Source organism: Nicotiana tabacum, chromosome 2, assembly GCF_000715075.1.
Source record: "Nicotiana tabacum cultivar K326 chromosome 2, ASM71507v2, whole genome shotgun sequence".
NCBI lineage: Eukaryota > Viridiplantae > Streptophyta > Magnoliopsida > Solanales > Solanaceae > Nicotiana > Nicotiana tabacum.
Genome location: NC_134081.1, coordinates 6,044,716 through 6,059,591, shown reverse-complemented (window position 1 = coordinate 6,059,591; position 14,876 = coordinate 6,044,716).

Genomic DNA, 14,876 nt, shown 5'->3' with positions numbered 1-14,876 from the left:
ATAGGTGCAAGATACTTGTCTGGGATTTAACTCTAGCTAATGCACTCCTAAGGTTAAAGTGAGTCTCTCAAATTCACTCAATTACTAGTTCAAACGTTCAGTAGAAACTCCTCTCTCGATTAAGTCTCAACCTCACAATATAAACTAAGTTAAGCTCGGTGAAGATATGCAAGAATTCGTAGTGGATTGGTTTGTAAGAGAACCTCTTCCGATTATTCTCCTAACTAGGTCTAAATAATAATTCAACTAGCCTCTTTCGATTACTAAGATGAATCAATGAATTTAACCAACAAGATAATGCAAAAACATCACAAGTTACGCCTCTTTCGATTACATAAACATGTGAATATATGAGCAACAATTTAAATACCCAAAACAATTTAATACATAAAAACTAGAGTTAATATCCACAAACAATTCTCAAAACACCAAATCCATCAATCCCTAAAGAAGAATTACTCCATAGATATGGAGAAATTCATCACAAATAAGTTTAAATTAAAGGAAAACATAAACGATCCAAACTCTTGTCTTGAGTGAGGATTGAATGATGAAATCCTTGTGATATTGCTTTTCCCCCCTTCTCCTTAGCCTCCTTATGTCTTAGATGTGTCAAAAGTTCCAAAAATACCATTTTTCAATGTATATATACCAAGTAGGGTCGGGCCCAAACGAACACACCTTCTCATTCACTAAATAGGACTCCTCCCAATAGGACGTGTGCGGACGCGCACCTGGAGATGTGCTCGCGCATTAGGCCGCACACTTTGGATGGTACACTACCTCAAATGTGCACCCAGTGTGCGCTCATGCACCTGGGTGACGCCCGACTCGATTCTTTTTTCTCTCTTTGAATGCACTAGTGCCCGTTGATCCCAAACTTGATCCGAACTTAATTCGTGGGCTTTTACTCATACTTCAAAACTCCAGAATAGCTTAAATTCATTCCATAACATCTACATAGATCGGGGAACACTCCTACAAAGCATAAAACATATAATTAGTGCAAAACACTAGCTATTAAGGTTCAAAGTCAAATAAAGTGCAATAAATTAGAGTGCGATAAGCGACTAAAATACGTAATTATATCCTACCATCAACACCCCACACTTAAACCATTGCTCGTCCTCGAGCAATCAAACTACACTTTATATAGACACGACCTTATTACACAACTCTCATAACTCATCATACCAAGAATATTTAAAATAGCCTAAGAAAAATAGTGTCACATCCTCGCCTCCAGATTTGACTCAAAAGCACCACACATTATTTATAACTCACTCACTTACTCTGACACAGAGTTCAACGACATTATCTTTTCTTCACGAATCACGTGCCCTCACAACAAAAGAGAGTAGTTCCACACTCAATCAAATTTAAGCATAATTAGGAACTTCAAATTGAAAGAATTCGCTCACTCTCAGAAACAACATTCATATGCCACAAAAGATGAACCATAGGCTTGCCCGTAGTATACTACTCTACCAATTCAAACTCACCCAGTCAAGGATCAAGTAGGACTTAATTTGGTTGTAATGTAGGCTGTGGGACGGTAGGATACATTTAGATATCAGAGTGACTACACCTCCCTAAGCACTTTAATACATACATTTCATTTTTTCAAAACCTCACACTTGTGTCAAACCAATACTCCACATTTACATCAATTTACATTAACTCCCAACTTCTTTAAGCATAAATACATCAAGAGTTACCACTTATCAATGAATAATTTTCACAACAATACACTATGTATATATTGTTTTTCTTTTTCAATTTAAGTGGCTCTTACGTTTTTTTCAAAACAGTGCACATTTCTCCTTATTTCATAAGCTCCACGCAAAAACCAACCCAATCACCCCACACTTCAACTTTTACAAAGTTCATATAAATTCAAGTGCTCACGAGAGGTAAATGGTTCAAATAGATGGCCAATTCAAACAAAAGGGTAAGACTTGTAATGTGGTTACAAAAGAAAGAGGATTACAGGCTCAATGGGGTTAACTACGATACATAACAATTAGGTGGATAAAATATATAACTGGCTCAATAAAGAAATGCCTATATCACTTCCAAGACTGAATAAAACTACTATTTTGCTTTGCAAACACATGTGGCAAGTTCTAGACATTAAATGCAATGCACAGAATAACACAAAAACCTCACACACACATGGCACACAACTCACTCAAGATTAGATTATCAAGACATTCTAATCAAAACAGTTAAGCAAAGTTAAGATTATACAATTTAAGGTACTTATACAAGAGTCAAAAACTGAGCATACGCGTCACAACTAAAGCACTCACTCTTCTCAAGGCATGATAGTGTCACGAGATATTGCTTCCAATTAAAATTATTGCATAAGGTTTTCTACTCCTAACAAAAATAAAACTAACTACATCTGATTCAAACAAAAGCCCTGGAAAAGAACCGCGGCACAAAGAAAAACCAAGGGAAAATTAATACTCTAACTAAAAAAAAATCTTTTAGTCTTTTTCTTTCGACTTTATCGCTCAAGAAACCTGTCGAATGATGTCCATTCGTCGGGAAAAGTCAAAAATTTTAAAAAGTTTTTGGTTTTCCAAATTTTTTCTATCAAACTACTATAACTAAGCATAAAGAAATACATATACATACAACATACAAATATCCCCCACCCTCACTTTAAGTTATTGCATATCCCCATGATACACAATTAAAAGGCATAAGGTAGAGGAAACTTTCTTGAATCTCTAGTCGGGGTTTGAGTCAAAGTCGGGCTTCATTCTTCGTGCCCAAACTAGTGCACACATCCACGCGGACAACTTCTTCTCATCCTTCTTGGGGTTCAACCCACACTTATATTTCTCAATCACTAAGTTCTTCTCTTTCGAGATTCTCACTCTCCACTCTACACTTCCAGCTGGATTCTCTTTTATCACCCACATCTCTACATTCATCTCGAAGGTCACCGTCTCCTCACTCACTCTAAGCATGAGCTTTCTATCATGTATGTCTAATATTGCTCTGCTCGTCACTAAGAATGGTCTTCCTAAGATAAGAGAGACCTCTTTATTCTCCTCCATCTTCACCACAATGCAATCTATAAGAAATACAAACTTATCTACATGAACTAAAACAACGTCCACTATCCCCTCGGGTATTATAGCTGTTTGGTCTGTCAGCTGCAAAGATATTGGCGCAGATCTTATCTCCCCACACTCATTCTCCAGCTTCCTGTAAATAGACAAAGGCATTAGATTAATTGAGGCACCCGAATCATATAACGATTTATCAAAATTAAGAGTGCCTAACGAGCAAGGTATAGTAAAACTCCATGGATCACCACACTTTTGTGGGAGTTTGTTTTGCAAGATTGTGCTGCAATGCTCTGTGAGCTTGACCATTGAGGTATCTTCTATCTTCCTCTTCTTTGTAAGGATATCCTTCAAGAATTTGGCAGAAGTTGGCATTTGTGAGAACACTTCTGTGAATGGAAAGTTTACATTAACCTGCCTCAGCATATCTAGAAATCTTTCAAACTGCTTGTCCAACTTTTCTCTATACAGCTTTTGGGAAAAAGGTAGAGCAGGCATGTGCTCGCTCTCATTTCGATCTTCCTTTCTCGAAGTTTCCTCTTTCTTATTTTTCTCAACTCCTTTCTTTCCTTTCTTCTTCATATCACCTTCAATTTTCAACTTCTCCTCACTTTCTTTTTCAAGTACCACCTCTTTTTGTACTGAAGTGGGATCTTTCAGCACTTGCCTGCTTCTCAAGGTCACAACATTCACTGTTTCTTTGGGATTTCTCTCGATATTAGCTGGCAGAGTACCTGGGATTCTCTTAGATAATATTGTTGCAATTTGCCCCACTTGCTTCTCCAAGTTCTGCAAACCAGTGCCAAGTTCTCTGATAGCTGAACCATGAGCATCTAATTTCTCTTATGTATTGAAAATGAAGGACTTCATTAGATCTTCTAGCCCAGGTTGAGTGGAATGTTGAGGCTGGAACTGCGGCCTCGGCTGATTCACAAAACTAGGAGCTCCTTGAAATCTGGGATTGTTTTGTTGCCATGCATTTGCTGTACCCCCAGGTGAACTCCATGAAAAACTGGGGTGCTTCTGACCCATTGCATTGAAATTATAATTCCCAACATCATTATTTTCCTCGATTGAGGTTGACACTCATGAGTAGGGTTCCCTCTTCCACATATATCACACGCTACATGAGGCTCACTGTGTATTGAAGTTAAGGTCAGCTTCATTATTTCCTTGGACATGGCACCAAGTTGTACCTGCACAGATGTGTTAGCGTCAACTTAGTGAACACTAGTTGATCTTCTTCTTTCAGCTATTTCAAAGGGCCACTGATTTGCATCCTCAGATAACTCACATTGAATTATGACTATCTCCTCTGTAGTCTTTTTCATCAACGGACCTCCAGATGCATTGATCAATGTTCTGCGAGCGGCAGGTGTCAATCCATCCCAAAAGTCCTAGAGTTGCATCCAGAGTTTAATTCTGCTATGTTGACACTTTCGCACTATCTCCTTAAACCTCTCCCAAGCTTCAAACACAGTTTCAGTCTCATTCTGGCAGAAGTTATGGATTTCTCTTATAAACTTTTCCATCTTAGCTGATGAGAAATATTTGTCACGAAATTTTCTGGCATCTCATCCCATGTTCTAATCGATCCATTAGGCAAGCTTCGAAGCTAGTGCTTTTCATCGTCTTTAATAGTGAATGGGAATGTCCTTAAATAAATTGCATCTTGTGACACACCATTGTATTGAAAGGTGTTCATAATCTCTTCGAAGTCCATAAGATGATTGTTTGGATCTTCGTTCATCTTTCCTCTGAAGACACAGCTGTTTCGAAGAGTTTGAAGCAACCCCTGCTTCAACTCAAAATTGTTATCTGCAACTGGAAGACCGGTCTAGCATAATCGCCAAGGGGTCTCCCAGCACCGGGAGCTATATTTCCGAATTGGTGTGCACCTAAAGGTAGATTCTAAGCAATTCTCCGAGCCCTCTCCTCTTCATATACAAGTTGTGCATTTCGAAGAGTTGTCTCCTCAGTATCTCGTGCAATGTTTTCTCTTTGCTGGGCTGCCTCTCTTGGAGCCACATCAACATTATCCTCATATCCCGCCATAACTTCCTTGGTTGAGGATTGCCCAACCTTCACAGTATTCTCAGGGATATTTATTTCCTTCCTCAGCTATCGTATTCGTTTCTTAATTTCTGGTTCGTATGGTAGCACTTCCTTCCCAGAAGATCGGTCATGCACCAATCTAACCTGTAGTCTGCGCATAGTCAAGGAACACCAAACGTAAAAAGAGAAAAATAAAAATAAAAATAAAAAAATCCTGAATTAGCACTACAAACTATTTCAAACACTATTAATTGCCAATCTCCGACAACGACGCCAAAATTGACCAGCGCAAAACACATAATTAAATATGCTCGCTAGTCGAATATAGTATAATAAAATATCGTATCCACAGGGATTGAAGTTAAATAGTATTTTTGTAGTTTATAGCTTGATTGCTATCCAAGCTGATCAGCAATTGAGATTTGTGTGATTAAAACTAAAATTTAACTAAGAGTTTAAACTATTGACTAATGAAAATCGCAATAATGAGTAAGGAAGATATCAGTGGGAGAAAAATAGGGGTTGATTGGATAGGTGCAAGATACTTGTCTGTGATTTAACTCTAGCTAATGCACTCCTAAGGTTCAAGTGAGTCTCTTGAATTCACTCAATTATTAGTTTAAACATTTAGTAGAAACTCCTCTGTTGATTAAGTCTCAACCTCACAATATAAACTAAGTCAAGCTCGGTAAAGATATACAAGAATTCGTAGTGGATTGGTTTGTAAGAGAACCTCTTTCGATTATTCTCCTAACTAGGTCTAAAAAATAATTCAACTAACATCTTTCAATTACTAAGAAGAATCAATGAATTCAACCAACAAGATAATGCAAAAACATCACAAGTTACACCTCATTCGATTACATAAACATGTGAATATATGTTCAATAATTAAAATACCCAAAATGATTCAATACATAAAAACTAGAGTTAATATCCACAAACGATTTTCAAAACACCAAATCAATCAATCCCTAAAGATGAATTACTCCATAGATATGGAGAAATTAATCACAAATAAGTTTAAATTGAAGGAAAACATAAACGATCCAAACTCTTGTCTTGAGTGAGGATAGAATGATTAAATACTTGTAGTCTTGGTTCTCCCCCTTCTCATTAGCCTCCTTAGGTCTTAGATGTGTCAAAAGTTACAAAAATACCATTTTTCCATGTATATACACCAAGTAGGGTCGATCCCAAACGAACACACATTCTCCTTCACGAAATAGGACTCTTCCCGGATAGGACATGCATGGCCGCGCACCTGGAGATGTGCTCACGCATTAGGACGCGCACTTTGGATGGTACACTGCCTCAAATGCATGCGCAGTGCGCGCTCGCGCACCTGGGTGAATCCCAACTCGAATCTTTTTTCTCTCTTTGAATGCACTAGTGCTCGTTGATCCTCGAACTCGATTCCAACTTAATCCTTGGGCTTTTACTCAGACTTCAAAGCTCCAGAATAACATGAATTCATTCCATAACATATTCATAGGTCGGGATCACTCCTACAAAGCATAAAATATATAATTAGTGGAAAATGCTAGCGATTAAGGCTCTAACTCAAATAAACTACAGTAAATTAGAGTGAGATAAGCGAATGAAAAACGTAATTATAGCCTACCATTAGGGCTTGGTATGACCAGAAGCTTTCCACAAAGTGCTTATTTAGAAGTTTTAGATTATAATTTTTTCAAGGGTAGCCTTTGAACCGGTTTGGAAATTTTAAAGGCCTTATGTTTTGGTTACGGGTTTCAGATATCTCCGCACCGTTTCTAGGATGACCGTAGCCTTTAAAGTTCAAGTATTTCCCAATAGGCTTATTACCCCACGCTTCGATACCCGAGCCGTCCGAGCTTGCCCAAGACGATAGTCCCAAAGTAGGGGTGACCGTAGCCTTTAAAGTTCGGGCACTGCCTAATAGGTTTTGTGCCCTCGGGCTTCGACAGCCTGAACCGTCTGAGTTTACCTTGAACGACAGTCCCCGAACGGGGTTGATCTCTTGGATCCGGGCAGAGGTGGCCCTTGGGCTCGATATCCTTAGGGAACAAAATGTAGTTTTTAGGACACAAAATATGTATCTGCAAGGTAGAAACTTTCTTTCATTTTTGTGCGTAACATACAAGATTTCAAATATGCACAAGCTTTGTGTTATGGCTTAAGTGATCTATGTGGCATGGATCATTTGACTGTTTGGACCTTATAATAAATCCTATCCATCGAGCCCAGTCTCTTCGAGCATCAAGTTTTCTTCCTTGCTAAAATCATTATCTGAGGGTGATGGTCCCCAGTATTCGAGGCTGGTCGTAGAGAAGGCTCGGATACTGTTGATATGACCCTCGATTCCGATTCATAGCCGGTCTTCAATTCTATGTTAGCTCGATCCAGTGTTGCCTCGTTAAAAACCTTGCCAGAAAACACATTCGGGATAAAACTAGTTCAAGGGAAAAAGAGTGCAACGCGTGCTTTAGGCCTAAAGGTTGCATCATTCCTTGGCCATTACCTGCAAGAGTTAGTCCAATTCGCATATATATAAAGAAAAGAAATGAATGGTGTCGTACCTTAGCAGTAGTATCATTTTAAGTGGGTTACGTTCCAGTTGTTTGGTTGTCGCTCACCGTTCACTGCTTTGAGTTTGTATGATCCTTTGCCGGTTATCTCGATAATTTGATATGGACCTTCATAATTCGGTCCCAGCTTCCCTTTGTTTGGGTTCCGGGTGTTCAATGTCGCCTTTGTTAACACCAAGTCCCCTACATTGAAGTGTCGAAGATTGGCTCTTCGAATGTAATACCTTTCGCTCCGTTGTTTTTGGGTTGCCAACCGGACGAGGACGGCCTCGCGCCTCTCGTTCAACAGTTCCAAGCTTGTACTCATGGCCTCGTCGTTTGACTTTTTGGTTGCATATCGGAACCTGAGACTCGATTCTAGTACTTCGACCGGTATTAGCACTTCGGCACCGTAGACCAATGAGATTTGGGTAGCCCCGGTACTAGATTTTGAAGTTGTATGAAATACCCATAGGACTTCGGGCAAAATTTCCATCCATTTTCCTTTGGCATCGGTCAACCTCTTCTTAAATTTTTGGAGTATTGTTTTATTCGTAGACTCTGCCTTCCCGTTCCTACTAGGGTGATAGGGTGTTGCTATGATTCTTTTGTTTTATGGTCCTCGAAACATTTGCTCATCTTACTGTCGATGAACTACTTCCCATTGTCGCACACGATCTCGGTCGGTATTCTGAACCGGCATATTATGTGGTCCCAAATGAAATCAATAACTTCTTTCTCCCTGAATTTCTCAAATGCCTAGGCTTCCATCCACTTAGAAAAATAGTCAGTCATAAATATTATAAATTGAGCCTTACCGGGTGCCTATGGCAGGAGACCGACGATGTCCATTCCCTATTTCATGAATGGCCAGGGTGACAAGACCGAATGTAGCAGCTCCCCGGGATAAAGAATCATTGGTGCGTGCCTCTGACATCCGTGGCATTTTCGTACGAACTCCTTCACATCTTTTTCCATGTCGATCTAGTAGACTCTGATTACCTTACGAACCAACGATTCGGCACCCAAATGGTTCCCGTAGGTGCCTTCATGAGCATCCCTCAAAGAATATTCGATATTTCCTGGTCTCAGACATACGGCGAGTGGGCCATCAAACGTTATTCTAAATAGGGTATTGTTTTCGGATAGGCTGAAATTGGCTGCCTTTGTGCGTAGAGCTCTCAATTATTTAGGTTCCGAGGGCAGCTTCTTGGTCTTCAGGTAGTCTATATATATGTTTCTACAATCTCATATTAAGCTTGTCAAGTTTATCTCGGCGTGGCCTTCTTCCACTTCCGATTTCATGAATTGTACGATCGTTTCTAAGTTGAATTCGTTGTCATTTACTGATGATCCCAAGTTAGCAAGAGCATCAGCTTCGCTGTTTTTAATCCCGAGGTACATGTTGCAAAGTACGCTCTTTGAACCGATATAGCATCACCTGTAGTTTATCTAGGTACCTTCGCATTCGTTCCTCTTTGACTTCAAACGTCCCATTCACTTGGTTCACCACAAGGAGGGAATCACACTTAGCTTCGATCACCTCGGCTCTCAGGATTTTAGTCAGTATGAGACCTGCAATCATGGCCTCATACTCAGCCTCGTTGTTAGTCAATTTTACAGTTCTAATAGATTGCCTAACTACATTACCCATCAGTGGATTCAACACGATGCCAAGTATGGATCCCTTTTCATTCGAGGCACCGTCCGTAAAGAGGGTCTATATTCCCGAGGAAGTCCCTAAGTTTAGAACCAATTCCCGTTGTATTTGATGGTGGTTCGGGGTCGATATTCGATATCGTACCCGTTGATTTCCATGATCTATTTGGCCAATCATCCCGAGAGCTCGGGTTTATGCATTATGTTTCTCAACGAGTAAGTAGTTAAAACACACATGGGATGGGATTGAAAATACGGTTTTAGATTCCTAAAGGTGCTTAGCAAAGTGATCGCCAACTTTTCTAGGTGAGGATACCTAGTTTCGGCCTCGCCTAGAGTTCTGCTAACATAATAGATAGGAAATTGCATACCTTCCTCTTCCCGGACCAGGACTCCACTTACCAATATCTCGGATACCGCTAAGTACAGGTACATGTGTTCATCTGCCTTCGGAGTATGAAGCAAATGTGGGCTCGGGAGGTACCGCTTGAGTTCTTCCAAGGCTTGTTGGCACTCCTGGGGTACATGAGAAGTTATTCTTCTTCTTCTTCAATAGTGAGAAGAACCGAGGGCTCTTGTCGGAGGACCTCGAGATGAATAGACCCAAGGAGGTTATGCACCCAGTTAACCTTTGAACGACCTTGACATTGTCCACCACGGTGATGTCCTCGATGGCCTTGATCTTATCTTGATTAATCTCGATTCCCCGGTTAGACTTCATGAATCTGAGTAATTTCCCGGACCAACTCCGAATGCGTATTTCTTCGGGTTTAGCTTCATATTGTATTTTTTCAATATGTTGAAGGTTTCTTGCAAATGTTTCAAATGGTCCTCTGCTCACAGGGGCTTAACTAACATATCGTCAATGTAAACCTCATTTTCCAATTTGCTCCTCAAACATCTGATTTATTAGGCATTGGTAAGTGGCACTAGTGTATTTTAGTCTGAACGACATTACATTATAACAGTTGGTACTGTATTTAGTGATGAATGATGTTTTATCCTGGTCACCCAAGTCCATCCGAATTTGGTTGTACCCGAAATAGGCATCGAGAAAGCTGAGGATCTCGTGGCCGGCCGGCGCATCGATCATTCGATCGATGTTGGGCAAAGGAAAATAGTCCTTGGGGCATGCATTGTTCAAGTCTTTATAGTCCACACACACTCTTAATTTTCCCCTTCTTAGGGACTACTACTATGTTTGCTAACCAATCCGGGTATTTAAATTTCTGAATGGATCCTATTTTAAGGAGTTCAAACACTTCGTCTTTGATGAATGCGTGCTTGACTTTGGACTGAGGCATCCTTTTCTATTTGACCGGGTGGAACTTCGGATCCAGCCTCAGCTTGTGGATAGTTATTTCCGACGGGATCCCTGTCATGTCAAGATGGGACCAAGCGAAACAATCTATGTTAGCTATAAGGAATTTCGTGAGTTTTCCTGAGCTCGGGACTTATCCCCATACCCAGGTATACCTTACGATCGGGTAGGTGTTCGATCAATATGACTTGCTCCAGTTCCTCGACCGTCGATTTGGTGGCATCCGAATAGTCGGGGGCTATGAAATACCTAGGAACGCCGTAGTCGTCATCCTCGCCTGTCCCCTGCTTTTCCAGCGCGGTCGGGACTGGCATCGATGATTACTATTTGGTTTCTTCCTTGGTGATCGAATTTGGATTCTTTGGTGTCGAGAGTGAAGATATCAGGACCACATCATCAACCGCGAACATCTCTTTTGTGGCCGGTTGTTCTCCGTAAATAGTTTTAACCCATCCTGGTGTTGGGAGTTTCAACATCTGGTGTAGTGTCGAGGGCACTGCCCTCATATTGTGAATACACGGCCTCCAGAACAGAGCATTGTATCTCATATCTCCTTCAATCACATAGAACTTTGTTTGTTGAATGGTTCTGGCGGTGTTCACCGATAGAATTATTTCCCCTTTAGTGGTCACACATGCCATGTTGAATCCGTTTAGAACTCGGACTGCAAGCACAATTTGTTCTTGTAGACCCAGCTGCTCTACGGCCCTTGATCTGATGATATTGGCCGAGCTACCTGGATCAATGAACACACGCTTAACTCGAGATTTATTTATGAGTACAGATATTACTAGTCCATCATAGTGTGTTTACACGATGCCTTCAGCGTCCTCATCGTTGAAGGATACGGTTCCCTCTTGCACGTAATCCCGAGTCCATTTTTCCCTTGTGATGGACACTTTGGTGCTCTTTAACATCGGTCCCTAGGGGACGTCGACTCCACCGATGAACATGTTAATGACGTGGTGAGGTTCCTCCTGCTCGATCTGCCTTTTGGAGTCCATATTCCTGAAATGATTTTTGGCTCGATCGCTCAGAAACTCTTGGAGGTGTCCGTTGTTGAATAACCGGGATATTTCTTCTCTTAGTTGTCAGTAGTCTTCAGTTCTATGACTAAGGGTGGCATGTGGGCCGGGGCCGGTCCTAAGTGGGCTTCGCGGGCCTGGTCCTTAGTGGGCCGGTCCTAGGCGAGCCGGTCCTAAGCAGTCCCGGGCTTCTTGTTGGAACCAGATCGGGACCGGGACCACGAACTATCGGTCCCGGGTTAAGTGGGCCAGTCCCGGGCCTAAGTGGGCTTAATGGATACTTTCTATTTTTTAATTTTTTTTTATAGAAGTTAGAGAAAAAAAATAGTAATAAAAATATCTAAGGCAATTCCCTATAAATTATATTATAGAATTGTCACCTAAATATTTTTATTTAAATTTAAAGACAAAAATATTGTAAAGATATATATATATATATATATATATATATATATATATATATATATATATATATATATATATATATATATATATATATATATATATATATATATATATATATATATATATATATATATATATATATATATATATATATATATATATATATATATATATATATATATATATATATATATATATATATATATATATATATATATATATATATATATTATATATATAAGCTATAGATATTTATAAAAATCAGTATAATTATCTACATATTGGTATGGTTCAAATTGCTTTTAAGCCATTAACCCTTAAAGGGTTACCAGAGACGTTTTTGGCTGCTCTCATAGATGCCAGAAATCTGACATTTAGACAGTCTCTGATGGGTTCTATTGAATCTACTGTGGCCTACGGTCCAGTATATTTTAATACTCAACCCAATCTGCAATTATCTCTATCTGATGTTAATATACTTAATGCTTTGACATTAAATGTGAAAACGCATGATTATAATTATGCACCTGGTTCTGAACTTATATGTTTATCGTATAGAATTTATTTTAAATTGCTATCTACGTTAAACCCTACATGTAAATTATATGATACATCTGATCAGACTATTTTAGTGGGAACGAATTTTGCAAAGTCTAAGGTCACCACGAGGACACCTATTAAGTGGGAAGAAATTAATTTTCCAACTACATGGACTTTGGATTCGGTTATATCCCCCAGTCAGATAACTGATGTTGTCAGTAATACTGAGTATTCTCATATTACTCAAAATCCGGATGGTAGGATTTGCATTCAGTTTGATGATAATAGTTCCACTTATAATAGGCAGTCATTTTCTAATAATAGACTTTTGCCTACTATTAGTTCTAATTATAATAGACATTCTTTTACCAATCATAGACTGTTGCCCGATATTCAACACATTTCTCCTGTTGAACCAGTCTATGGACCAGCTAGAAATCGTGCTGCATCTTTGCACACAATTTCTACTAAAGTGGGAGAAAAGCCAGTTGAAAGGGTTAAGATTAACCCCCAGACAAATATTGTTTAGGATAGTGATAATATTTCTGATATGGATATTCCTTCTGCGTCCGAGATGGATTTCAACCCCAATGATGTTTAATGATCCCAATCCAAATTGATTATAGTCCAGGGTCACAAGCTAGAAATTATATTCAAAAAGAATTTTTCAGTGATAAATGGAACCAGTTTAAAACTTGGTTTTTTGATACTTATAGTAAAAATGATTTGAATAATATTTCTCAAGAGTTTTATGAAACTTGTGCTTTACATAATCAAATTATGTATTTTGTTCCTAGGTTTATAACCACCTATTTACCGCTTTTTATAAAATTTTTGGAAAGATCTTTTAAAGACGGGAGTAGCAATATTACTAAAGCCATCTACCCTCCTCAAGCACCTTTTGTTTTACCAAATAATACAGGTATTACTTTTACTGCATTTCAAAAATTTATTAATGAAGATGTTGCTGCAGTCAGTATCGCAGAAATTAATAAATTAATTTCTCAATTTAATTATTTGAGTTTATATGTTAAAGTTTTGGGTGAACAAATCAGTTCTCTTGATAAAAAACTTGACGATTTAACAGTTTTGATAAAGGATATGAGTACTAGTAAGATTTCAACTGATATTGCCTCTACGTCAGGAAGCAAATCAGAACCTCAAACTGTTTTTACTCATATTCAAAGACCTCCTGAGATTCAGGATTTTAAATTTAAATCTTTAAATGATTTAGAAAAACTTCTTGATAAAAAGTTATCCGGTTTGAATATCAAACCAATTGATTTATCAAAAGATTTTGCTGATAAATTAGATAATACTTTTGATTACAAAAATGAAGTTTGGTCAGAGTTTAATAAACTCAGAGGTTATCCCAAAAAGAATAGTAGGCACGCTGATAAGCCTAGAATGCAAACCTATTATTACGATCGTCCTACTCCTCAAGATGTTTTAATAGAGGAACGTGATTGGAATCAGACTAATACATTTTATAGTGGTTCCGAAATCTACGAATGGAATCTTGATAGTTTGATTGATAGACAACTGACTATTCTTGTGCATAGAATGCTTATGTATGCAACTATCTATAAAAGTGTGAATAATACAGATAGAACTATTTATAAAATGATTGTTGCAGGTTTTACTGGCCAACTTCGTGGCTGGTGGGACAATTATTTGACTTCTAATGAAAAATTGATGGTTATTGATACTATAGACACCGACGAGGGAGTTGATAACCTAGGCATGGCTCTTGTTAAGAACATAGAAGATGCTGTTTATACTCTGGTTCTTACAATTTTAGAACACTTCAATGGTAGATTTACCAATCAGCATGAGACAATCCGTACCCTACTTAATGGCCTTAGATGTAAGACCTTAGGGGAATTCAGATGGTATAAAGATACTTTTATGAGCAAGGTTATGGAATTACCCGAAAATAAGTTCGACCATTGGAAAGCTAAGTCTATAGATGGCTTTCCCTCTTTATTTGCTTAAAGAGTTAGAAAGACTCTAAGAGGAAGCTATGGTGAAATTCCATACAAAGACTATAACTATGGTAAGTTAATAGGAATTTGCACACAGGAAGGGTTAAACCTGTGCAATGAGTTAAAATTGTCCAGACAGCTTAAGATGGATAAGCTTAAGGAAAGAAACCAATTAGGAGACTTTTGCACCCAGTTCGGTTTACCCGAGACTTCTACTCATAAAAAGAAGAAACATAAGTATCATAGATACCCTA